Here is an 11,503-nt window from a genome sequence, read left to right on the forward strand (position 1 = left end):
ATGATTTAAGCTTCCATCTTAATAAACTAGAAAAAAAATGAACCCAAAGCAAGCAGAATGAAAGAAATAATAAAGATCAGTGCTGACATCAATAATATAGAAAACCAGAAAATAATAGAGAACATAAATGAAACAAAAAATGATTATTTGAAAAGATTAATAAAATTTATAGTCTCTAGCCAAGACTGATCAAGAAAAACAGAGAAGACACCAAGCACATAATAATCAAGAACGAAGACTGGGTCATGCAGCACTACAAATCCTACAGACGTTAAAACAAAGGAATTTTGTGAACAATTTAATTGCCAATACCTTTGTTAACCTCAATTAAAGGGACAAATTCCTTCAACGACAAATCGTACTAAAGCTCAATTAAAAAGAAATACATAACCATAATAGCCTTACACTTATTAAAGTAATAGAATTTGTAGTTAAATGGAACTTGATAAAATTTTATAACATTTTAAATTTTGATAAAAATTGAGACTTTCTGTTCTTTGAAAAACAGTGTTGAGAAAATTAAATGAAAAGAAAAAGAAGATGAGCCAGAGGGGGGAGAAAATATTTGCAAAACACATATATGTGATAAAGGACTTGTACTCAAAATATATAAAGAATTCTTAGAGTTTATGTATAAGAAGACAACCCAATATTTTAAATGAGCAAAGATTTATGTCAACATAAAAGATATTTTGATAGCAAATAAACACATGAAAAGATATACAACATCTTTTAGTGTTTAGGGAAAAGCAAATTAGAACCATAGTAAGATAGCATTATACACCTAGTAGAATTGCTAAAATTAACAAGACTGGCAATACCAAGTGCTGGTGAGGACGTGGAGCCACTGGAACTCTCAAACAGTGCTTCTGGGAAAGCAAATTGGTATAGCCACTCTGGAAAATACTTTGGTATTTTTTTATAAAGATAAACACCTATGCAACTCAGTGATCACACGCCTAGATATTTACTCAGAAATAAACTGTATGTTCATACAAAGACCTGTATATATGTGTATAGCTTTATTCATAATCACCCAAAACAGAAAACAACCCAAATGTACGTCAACTGTGAATGGATAAATAAATGATGGTACAGCCATATAATGGAATACTATTCAGCAACAAAAAGGAATGAACTACTCATACACATGGTAACGTGGATGAATCTCAAAACACAAGGCTGAGTGGAAGAAGCCAGAATCACAAAGCTTCATCCCGTATTAATCCATTTATATCTCATCCTGGGAAAGGCAACACTACAGCGACAGGCGATAGATCAGTGGTTGCCAGGGGCTGAGGGTGGACGGAGAGAATTGACTGCAAAGATGCATGAGGGAACTTCTAGTGATGGAAGTGTTCTATAACTTGCTTGTGATGATGGCTACACAAATATATATATTTATCAAAATTCGTGAAACTGTACACTTTAAAAAAAGATGAATTTTATACCTTGTGTCAGGACTCCCCAAGATCATTCACAGCTTTAATGATTCGCTAATAGGATTTATACGACTGGGCCTATGGTCAGATTCACAGCTAAGATTTATTACAGTGAAAGGATACAAAGCAAAATCAGCAAATCAAGAAGGCACACAGGGAAAAGTCTAGAGAAATCCAGGAGCTTCCAGCAGATTCAACATAGGACACACTTAATTTTTCCAGCAATGAATTGTGACAACACATTTGAAATGAAGTCTATCAGGGAAGCTCGTAAGAGACTCAGAGTTTTTACTGGGGAGTGTTACATAGGCAACAGCTGCTTAGCAAGTACCAAAATTCCAGTCTCCAAGAAAGAAAGGGGGTGTTCAGCATTAACTACATTGTTTGCAGAACAGTTTAGGCACAGTGGGTAGTGCCTAAACTCTTACCACTTAGGGAACAGTGAGAACCCTTCCAAAATCTAAGTTCCCAGATACTAGCCAAGGGCCAATCTTGTAAGCAGGTCTTTCTAAGGACAGAATGATCAGGCCTACTATATTAACTCTTTTCTGCACACACCTCAAGAAACCTACCCAAAAAAGGAAAAGAAATTGTTCCCTATCTTGAGATCATGAAAGTGTTTTCCTAAATAATCTTTTTCTTTTCATAATAAACTTTTAAAATTTGAAGAATAATTCCATATTAAAAAAAAAAAACTTTGCCTTTCACATTCAAGTCTAAAATCAGTGGTGTGTTAGAGATGGCTCCTACTGGCTCAGGAGAAAGTTTTTAAATTTTCATGTATTTTGTGAGCCAGTTGTTAAACATAGCAATTATTAAAAATTCACTTGTATAAACTTACAATAAATAAAAACATTAAAAACAAAGGTAAGGGGGGATTTACCTGGTGGTCCAGTGAGTAAGACTCCACACTCCTAATGCAGGGAGCCCGGGTTTGATCCCTGATCAGGGAACAAAATCCTGCATGCCGCAACTAAGATCCAGCACAGCCAAATAAATAAATACTTTAAAAAAAAAAAAAGGTAAGGGAATTCCCTGGTGGTCCAGTGGTTAGGACTCTGCATTTCCACTGAAGAGGGCACAGGTTCGATCCCTGGTCTGGAAACTAGGATCCCGCAAGCCACTTGGCATGGCCAAAACAAAATGAACAAACAAAAATCCCAAAGGTAATAAGTAGTCAAAATTCATCACCTCCTACTATTCGTGTCAACTGAATCTGTATGTCAGAAATACCATCTATACAGTGCTTCTGTGTATTTTTTTCCCCCTACTCTGCATTGGATGACCTTACACTGGTTACTTGGAATAAGCCATGGTAGGAGTATTTATAATGTGGAACTCAGAAAACACCGAAAGTCAGGGATTGTTTCCTTTGGGGAGCTAGTTGTTAAACATTCATCAGCACACTGCTGTCTGTAACCCACCTGGAATTGATTTTTGCAAATGATGTTAGGTAGGGATCCAATTAATTTCTTTCTTTCTTTTCTTTCTTTCTTTCTTTCTTTCTTTCTTTCTTTCTTTCTTTCTTTCTTTCTTTCTTTCTTTCTCTCTTTCTTCTTTCTTTCTTTCTTTTTTTTTGCAAGTAGATATCTGGTTGGCCCAGCATCATTTATTGAAAAGGCTACCATTTCTCATTTTCCCACTTCTCTGAAGTGTCACTTTGCATTGTTCAAATGTGTGTATATGAATGGGTCTGTGTCTGAGTTCTTTACTTTATTCCTTTGTTCTATTTGTCTACCTCTGCACCATGATCACACTGTGTTTCTAGGTTCATAGTAAGCCTTGATATCCAATAGCCCAAGTCCCCCCACCTTGTTTTTCAAAGTGTCTTGGCAATGTTGAGTCCTTTGCATTTCTACATACATTTTAGTACCAGCTTGTCAGTTTCCACCAAAACAAACAAGAATGTAGATAAAAATCTGTGAGATTTTAATTGGAACTGGATAGAATTTATAGATCAATCAATCTGGAGAGAATGGATCTTTACAATTTTGAGTTGTCCAGTCAATGAACATGGTCTGTCTTTACATTTATTTTGGTCCTCTAGAATTTCTCTAAATATTGTTCTACGGTTTTCTGTATGAAACACGTTTGTTGGATTTCTCTCCAGGTACTTGTTTTGTTTCTTTTTTTATAGTATTGTAAGTGATGTCTTTTCAGAGCTTTACATTTTCTGGTTTCTATTATATTTTGTACAGAAACAATCATTTTTAACATTGATTTGATATTCAGCAATCTTGATAAACACTTATAATTATAAAAATTTATATGCAGATTCTTTTAGATTTCCTATATATGTATATAATCATATAATCTGCAAAGAAAAATAGTTTTAATTCTTCCTTTACAATTCTTACACATTTTAATTCTCTTTCTTGGTTTATTGCACTAGCCAGGACATTTCAGAACATTAGGAATAGATACAGTGAGAGCAGGCATCCTTGTGTCATTGCCAGTCTCAAAAGGAAAATCTTCAACCTTTTATCATTAAAAAGAATGTTTGCCAAGTATCATATATTAACACATATATGCAGAATATAGAAAAATGGTACAGATCAAACAGTTTGCAAGGCAGAAATAGAGACACAGATGTAGAGAACAAACATATGGACACTAAGGGGGGAGAGTGGGGGTGGGGGTGGGGTGGGATGAATTGGGAGATTGGGATTGCCATATATACACTACTAATAAGAAAAAAAATCAAATTGTACACTTTAAATATATGCAGTTTATTTTATGTCAGTTATATCTTTTTTTTAAAGAACTTTTATTGAGATACAGTTAACAGATAATAAACAGCATATATTTGGAGTGTACAATTTGGTATCCCAATCTCCCAATTCATTCTGTCAATTATATCTTAATAAAAGTTCTTTAAAAAAAGAAAAAATGAATAAAAATAATGTTTGTTGTAGGTTTTTTTGTAGGTACCATTTATCAGATTAGTTTCCTTCTATTCATAGTTTGCTAAATGTTTTTACTTTGAATAGATGTTAAATTTTATCAAAAGCTTTTCTGCATCTATTGAGATAATCATGTAATTTTCCTCTTTTATCCTCTTAATACATAAAATTACATTGATTTTTCAAATGTTAAACCAATCTTGCAATTTTGGAATAAATGTAACTTGGTTGGATGCATTAACCTTTCACTTTATTGCTATGCTAAATTTGATAGCATATATTTTTAGAAATTTTGCATTTACATTCCTGAGTTAGGTTGGCCTTTAACTTTCATTTCTTATTAGGTATTTGGTATCAAGGTTATGCTAACCTTATAAAATGTATTGGGTAATATACTCTTTTTTATACTGTAGGGAAGAGTGTCTAATATTGGCACCATTTCTTCCGGTGAGGCCATCTGGGCCTGGAGTTTTCTTTGTGGAACGTTTTCTCATTTGCGATTTAACTTCTTTGACAGTTACAAGATTATTAAGATTTTCTATTTTTGTGTCACCTTTTTAAAAAAATATATACTTTTTTAATAAATTTATTTTATTTTTGGCTGCGTTGGGTCTTCGTTGCTGTGTGCAGGCTTTCTCTAGTTGTGGAGAGTGGGGGACTACTCTTCATTGTGGTGCATGGGCTTCTCATTGCAATGGCTTCTCTTGTTGCGGATCACGGGCTCTGGGCATGCAGGCTTCAGTAGTTGTGGCACTTGGGCTCAGTAGTTGTGGCACACGGGCTTAGTTGCTCTGTGGCATGTGGTATCTTCCCAGACCAGGGCTCAAACCCGTGTCCCCTGCATTGGGAGGCAGATTCCCAACCACTGCGCCACCAGGGAAGCCCTAAAAAAAAATTGTTTATTTATTTATTTATTTGGCTGCACTGGGTCTTAGTTGCAGCATGTGGGATCTTCATTGCCCCATGGGAGATCTTCGTTGTGGCATGTGGGATCTTTTAGTTGCGGCATGTGAACTCTTAGTTGCAAAATGCATGTGGGATCTAGCTTCCCTGACCAGGGATCGAACCCAGGCCCCCTGCATTGATAGTATGGAGTCTTTTTTTTTTTTTCCTTTGGGAGTAGGAACAAAAACTTTATTTATTTATTTAGAAGTATATATGATTTACAATGTGTATTAGTTCTACTGTGGAACATAGTGATTTCATATTTTAATAGATTATAGTCCATCACAGTTATTATAAAAATATTGTTCATGTTTCTGGATGCTGTACGTTACATCCTTATGTATTTTTTTTCTTTTCATTTATTTATTTACTATTTTTGGGTGGGGTAACCAAGTTCAATCATCTGTTTTTATACACATATCCCCGGTAGTGTGGAGTCTTAACCACTGGACCACCAGGGAAGTCCCTTGTGTCACTTTTGATGACATATTTTTCTAGAAATTTGTCCATTTCATATAGAATGTCAAAAAATTTTAGCATAATATTGTTTTCAATATCCTCTCGTACTTTTAATGTCTACAGGCTCTATAGTTGTGTCCCGTCTATATTCTGGATATTGGTTATTTGTGCCTCCTCTCTTTTTCTTGTTTAGACACAGGAGGCTTATCAGTTGTGTCTGTCCTTTCAAAAAACCAACTACTTGGCTTTTTGTTGATCATCTCTGTTGCATATTTGTCTTCTATTTCCTTATTTTCTGATTTTATTTTTATTATTGCCATTCTTTAACTTTCTTTGAGTTTATTTTGCCTTTCTTTTTCTTACCTCTTTATAGATGCTCGGCTCCTTATTTTTCAGTCTTTCTTCTAGTATATCCATATCAAAAACGATGAATTTTACTCTTTGCCTTACTCTTTTTTTAAGACTATTTTTTAAAGAGAACTTTTAGGTTTACAACAAAATTTAGAGGAAGGTACAGAGATTTCACGTATACCCACTGCTCCGACACCATACACAGCCTCCCGTATTGTCAACATCACTCACCAGAATGCTACATTTCTTTACCAAGACACATTGGTATCCTACACTGACACATCAGAATCACCCAAAGTCTACAGTTTACCTTAGGGTTCACTCTTGGTATTGTACAGTCTATAGATTTGGACAAATATATAATGACCATTATAATATCAAACAGAGTAGTTTCACTGCCCTAAAAATCCTGTTCTGCCTATTCATCTCCCCCCCTCCAAAAAACCCACTGATCTTTTTATTGTCTCCAAGATTTTCCTTTTTCCAGAATGTCATACAGTTGCAGCCTTTTCAGTATATAGCCTTTTCAAATTGGTTTCCCCTCAGTTAGTAATGTGCGTTTAAGTTTCCTCCATGTCTTTTCATGGCTTGATAGCTATTTCTTTTTAATATTGAGTAATTTTCCATTGTCTGGATGGACAGCCTATTTATTGATCCACCTACTGAAGAACATCTTTGTTGCTTCCAAGTTTTGGCAATTATGAATAAAGCTGCTATAAACATCCTTGTGCAGATTTTTGTGTGGATATAGTCTTCGACTCCTTTGGGTAAATATCAAGGAGCATGATTGCCGGGTCGTATGGTAAGAGTATGTTTAGTGTGGTAAGAAACTGCCAAACTATCTGCAAAGTGACTGTGCTGTTTTACGTCCCCACCATCCCACCAGCAATGTATCAGAGTTCTTGTTGCTCCACATCTTGGCAACACTTGGTGTTGTCAGTGCTGTGCATTTTGGCCATTCTAACAGATGTGCAGTGGTATCTCGTTGCTGTTTGAATTTGCATTTCCCTGATGACAGGGGTTATGGACTGTCTCTTCATATGCTCTCATCTGTACATCTTTGGTGAGGTCTCTGTTAAGGTTTTTGGTTTATTTTTTAATCAGGTTGGTTTCTTTTTCATTGTTGAGTTAAGAGTTCTTTAAATATTTTGGGTAATAGTCCTTTATCAGATGTGTCTTTTGCAAATAGTTTCTCCAAGTCTGTTGCTTGTCTTCTAATTCTCTTGATATTGTCTGCTGCAGAGCAAAAGTTTTCGTTTTAGTGAAACCCAGCTTATCAGTTAGTTCTTTCATAGATAATGTTTTTAGTATTGTGTCTAAATGGCATCACCGTACCCAAGGCCATCTGGGTTCTCCCTTATGTTCTCATCTAGGAGTTTCATAGCTTTGCGTTTTACATTTACATCTATGATTCATTTGACTTAAATTTTGTGAAACATGTAAGAGCCATATCTAGGTATATTCTTTTGCATGTGGTTGTCCAGTTGTTCCAGCAGCATTTGTTAGAGAGATAATCTTTGCTCTCTTGTATTGTCTTTGCTTCTTTGTCAAAGATCAGTTGACTATATTTATGTGGGTCTATTTCTGATTTTCTATTCTGTTCCATTGATTTATTTATCTGTTCTTTTGTTTATAGTATTCCTTTATTATTTATTTAGCTCCATGGGATCTGTAATGATGTCCTCACTTTAATCTCTGATATTAGTAATTTATCTTCTTTTTTTCTTAGTTAGCCTGGCTAGAGGCTTATTGATTTTATTGATCTTTTAAAAGAACCAGGTTTGGTTTCATTGATTTCTTCTATTATTTTCCTTTTTCCAATTTCAGTTATTTCTGCTCTAATTCCTATTTCTTTTCTTCTGCTTACTCTGGATTTAATTTGTTTCTCTTTTTTAGTTTCCTAAGGTAGAAACTTAGATGATTGACTTTAAATCTTCTCTTCTAATATATGCATTCAATAGTATACATTTCCCTCTAAGCACTGCTTTCACTATATCCCATAAATTTTTATGTTTTCATTTTCATCAAATTCAAAATACTTTAAAATTTCTATTGAGATTTCTCCTTTGACCTATGTGTTATTTAGAGGTATGTTGTTTAACCTCCATATATTTGAGGGTTTTCCAGTTTTCTTTCAGTTAGTGACTTCTAGTTTAATTCCACTGTATGATTTCTATTCTTTTAAATTTGTTAAGATATGTTTTATGGCCCAGAATGTGTTCTTTCTTGGTGAATGTTTCATGCGAGCATGAGAAAAAGATGTATTCTGCTGTTGGTGGTGAAGTCGCCTGTAGATGCAAGTTTATCCAGCTGACTGAAGATGTTGTTGAGTTCAACTATGTCCTTACATTGTACCTTCTGGATCTGTCCATTTCTGAGAGGGGGATGTGGAAGTCTGCAACTATGATAGTGGATTCATCTAGTTCTCTTTGCAGTACTCAATTGTTGCCTCATGTAGTTTGACACTCTGTTGTTAGTTACACACACATTAAGAATTTTTATGTCTTCTTGGAGAATTGACCCCTTTGCCATTATGTAATGCCCTTCTTTATCTATAATAAGATAACTTACTTTGAAGTCTGCTCACTCTGAAATTAATGTAGCTATTCTTGCTTTCTTTTGATTAGTGTTTGTGTGGTATATTTTTCTCACTCCATTTACTTTTTTTTAAATGTCATAGAAAAATATTTAATGAGACAGAAAAATAATGAAAATACAATTTTAAGTAAAAGAGCAGGATACAGTCCCATCCGCAAATTTGCTTCATATATTGAATTATTAGTCAGGATTTTTTCCTAATATTTCTTTTTTTTAAGTTTTTATTGAAGTATAGTTGATTTACAATGTTGTGTTTGTTTCTGTTGTACAGCAAAGTGAATCAGTTATACATATACATATATCTACACTTTTTAAGATTCTTTTCCCATATAGATCACTACAGAGTATTAAGTAGAGTTCCCTATGCTATACAGCAAGTCCTTTTTAGTTATCTATTTTATATATGGTAGTGTGTATATGTCAGTTCCGATCTCCCAATTTATCCCTCCCCACCTCCATTTACTTTTAATCTGTATGCATCTTTATGTTTAAAGTGGATTTCTTATAGACAGCCTATAATTGGGTCCTTCTTTTTTGACTCTAACAATGTCTGTTTTTTAATTTGTTTATTTAGACTACTGAGAGTCAAAGTAATTACCGATATAGTTGGATTAATATCTACCACTTTGTTACTGTTTTCTATGTCTTGCCATAGTTTTGCTCCTATTTTTGTTTTCCACTTTTTCTGCCTTTTGTGGTTTTAATTGAGGATTTTGTATGATTCCATTTTCTCTCCTTTCCTCTATAGTTTTTTTAATGACAAATTTATTTAAATATAATTTACATGCCATACAACTTATCCATTTAAAGTATACAATGCAATGGTTTTTAGTACATTCACAGTTATGCAACCACCACCACAATCAATTGTAGAACATCTCTATTAAAAAAAAAAAAAAAGAGGGGACTTCCCTGGTGGTCCACTGGTTAAGACTCTGTGTGCCCCAATGAAGGGGGCCTGGGTCAATCCCTGGTCAGGGAACTATAAATAGATCCCATGTGCCACAACTAAGACCCAGCAGAGCCAAATAAATTAAAAAAAAAAATTAAAAATACAAAAGCCCCATACCTATTCCCCTTTTCCCTTTCCTCCAGCCCTAGCAAACTTTCATTCACTTTCTTTCTTTCTTTTTTTCTTTTTTTTAATTTACTGACTGTGTTGGGTCTTTGTTGCTGCACAGGGGCTTTCTCTAGTTGCGGCGAGTGGGGGCCATTCTTCGTTGGGGTGCGTGGGCTCCTCATTGCCGTAGCTTCTCTAGAGCACGGGGCTCTAAGCACGTGGGCTTCAGTAGTTGTGGCACACGGCTCAATAGTTGTGGCACACGGGCTTAATTGTTCCACGGCATGTGGAATCTTCCTGGAGCAGGGATTGAACCTGTGTGCCCCGCATGAGCAGGCAGATTCTTAACCACTGTGCCACCTAGGCAGCCCTCATTCACTTTCTATCTCTATAGGTTTGCCTATTCTGGATATTTTATAAAATTGGAACCATACAATATATAGTCTTTTTGTGACTGATTTCTTTCACTTAGCATAATGTTTTCCATGTATCAGTACTTCATTCTTTTTAGGACCACAGAATATTCCATTGTATGGATACAGCCCATTTCATTTATCCATTAATCAGTTGATGGACATTTGGGTTTTTTTCCCCACTTTTTGGCTATTCTGACTAATGCTACTATGAACATATGTGTCCAAGTTTTTATGTGGACATATGTTTTCATTTCTCTTGAGTTGATACCTAGGAGTAGAATTGTTGAGTTACGTGGTAACTTCATGTTTAACTTTTTGAAGAACTGCCGGACTGTATACCAAAGTGGCTGCACCATTTTACATTTCTGCCAGCAGTTTGTGAGGTTTCCAACTTCTTCACGTGCTAAACAGCACTTGTTATTATCTTTCTTTTTGCTCAAAGCCATTACAGTGAGTATGAAGTGGTATCTCGTGGTTCCATTGGTATATGGACATGCAGTACTTTGGCTATTCAGTTTCTTTTGACCCTTTGCTTATTAGAAGTATGTTTCTTTTCAAAGATATAGGAATTGTGTGATTTTGTAATTGTTACTGAGTTCTAGGTAAAATGTGTTGTAACTAAAGAACATACTCTATATAATTTCAGTCCTTTAAAATGTGCCGATATTTGCTTTATTGATTATGTATGGTCATATTTTGTCGACATTGTATGCTTGAAAAGAGTATCTACAGTTTGGAGTTCAGTGTTCTATGTATGTCAATTAGGTCAAGTTAGCTAATGTTATTTATCTCTTCTATATCTTAATGATTTTTTCGTCTGATTTTTCTATTGATTGTGAGAGAGATGGGTTAAAAATTTCCCATAATTGTGGGCTGGTCTATTTCTCCTTATAGTTATATCAGTTTTTATTTTACAAAATGTGGGGCAGTGTTACAGAATGCATACAAGTTTAGAATTGTTATATTTTCCTGGTGAATTCAGACTTTGTAGCATTTGAGGTGAGCATCTATAGCAGTCTGAATAACTTTGGCCATTTTGTCTGATGGTACTATAGTTACATCAGCTTCTCTTTGGTTAGTGCTTGCAAAGTAGATACTCTTTCATTCTTATATTTTCAACCTTGCCGTATCCTTTTGTTTCAGATGTTTATCCTGTAAATAGCATATGGGTGGTTTTGCCAGCCTGGGTATATTTTTATTTTTTTAACGTAAACTTTACAAATACTGATAAACCTGGATTTAAATCTCCCAGCTTACTATGCACTTTATATTTGTTCTGTGTTCCTCTTCTTCTTCTTTCTTGCCATCTTTTAGATTTTCTCATTGTCA

The sequence above is a fragment of the Hippopotamus amphibius genome, chromosome 13, assembly GCF_030028045.1.
Source record: "Hippopotamus amphibius kiboko isolate mHipAmp2 chromosome 13, mHipAmp2.hap2, whole genome shotgun sequence".
Classification (NCBI taxonomy): Eukaryota; Metazoa; Chordata; class Mammalia; order Artiodactyla; family Hippopotamidae; genus Hippopotamus; species Hippopotamus amphibius.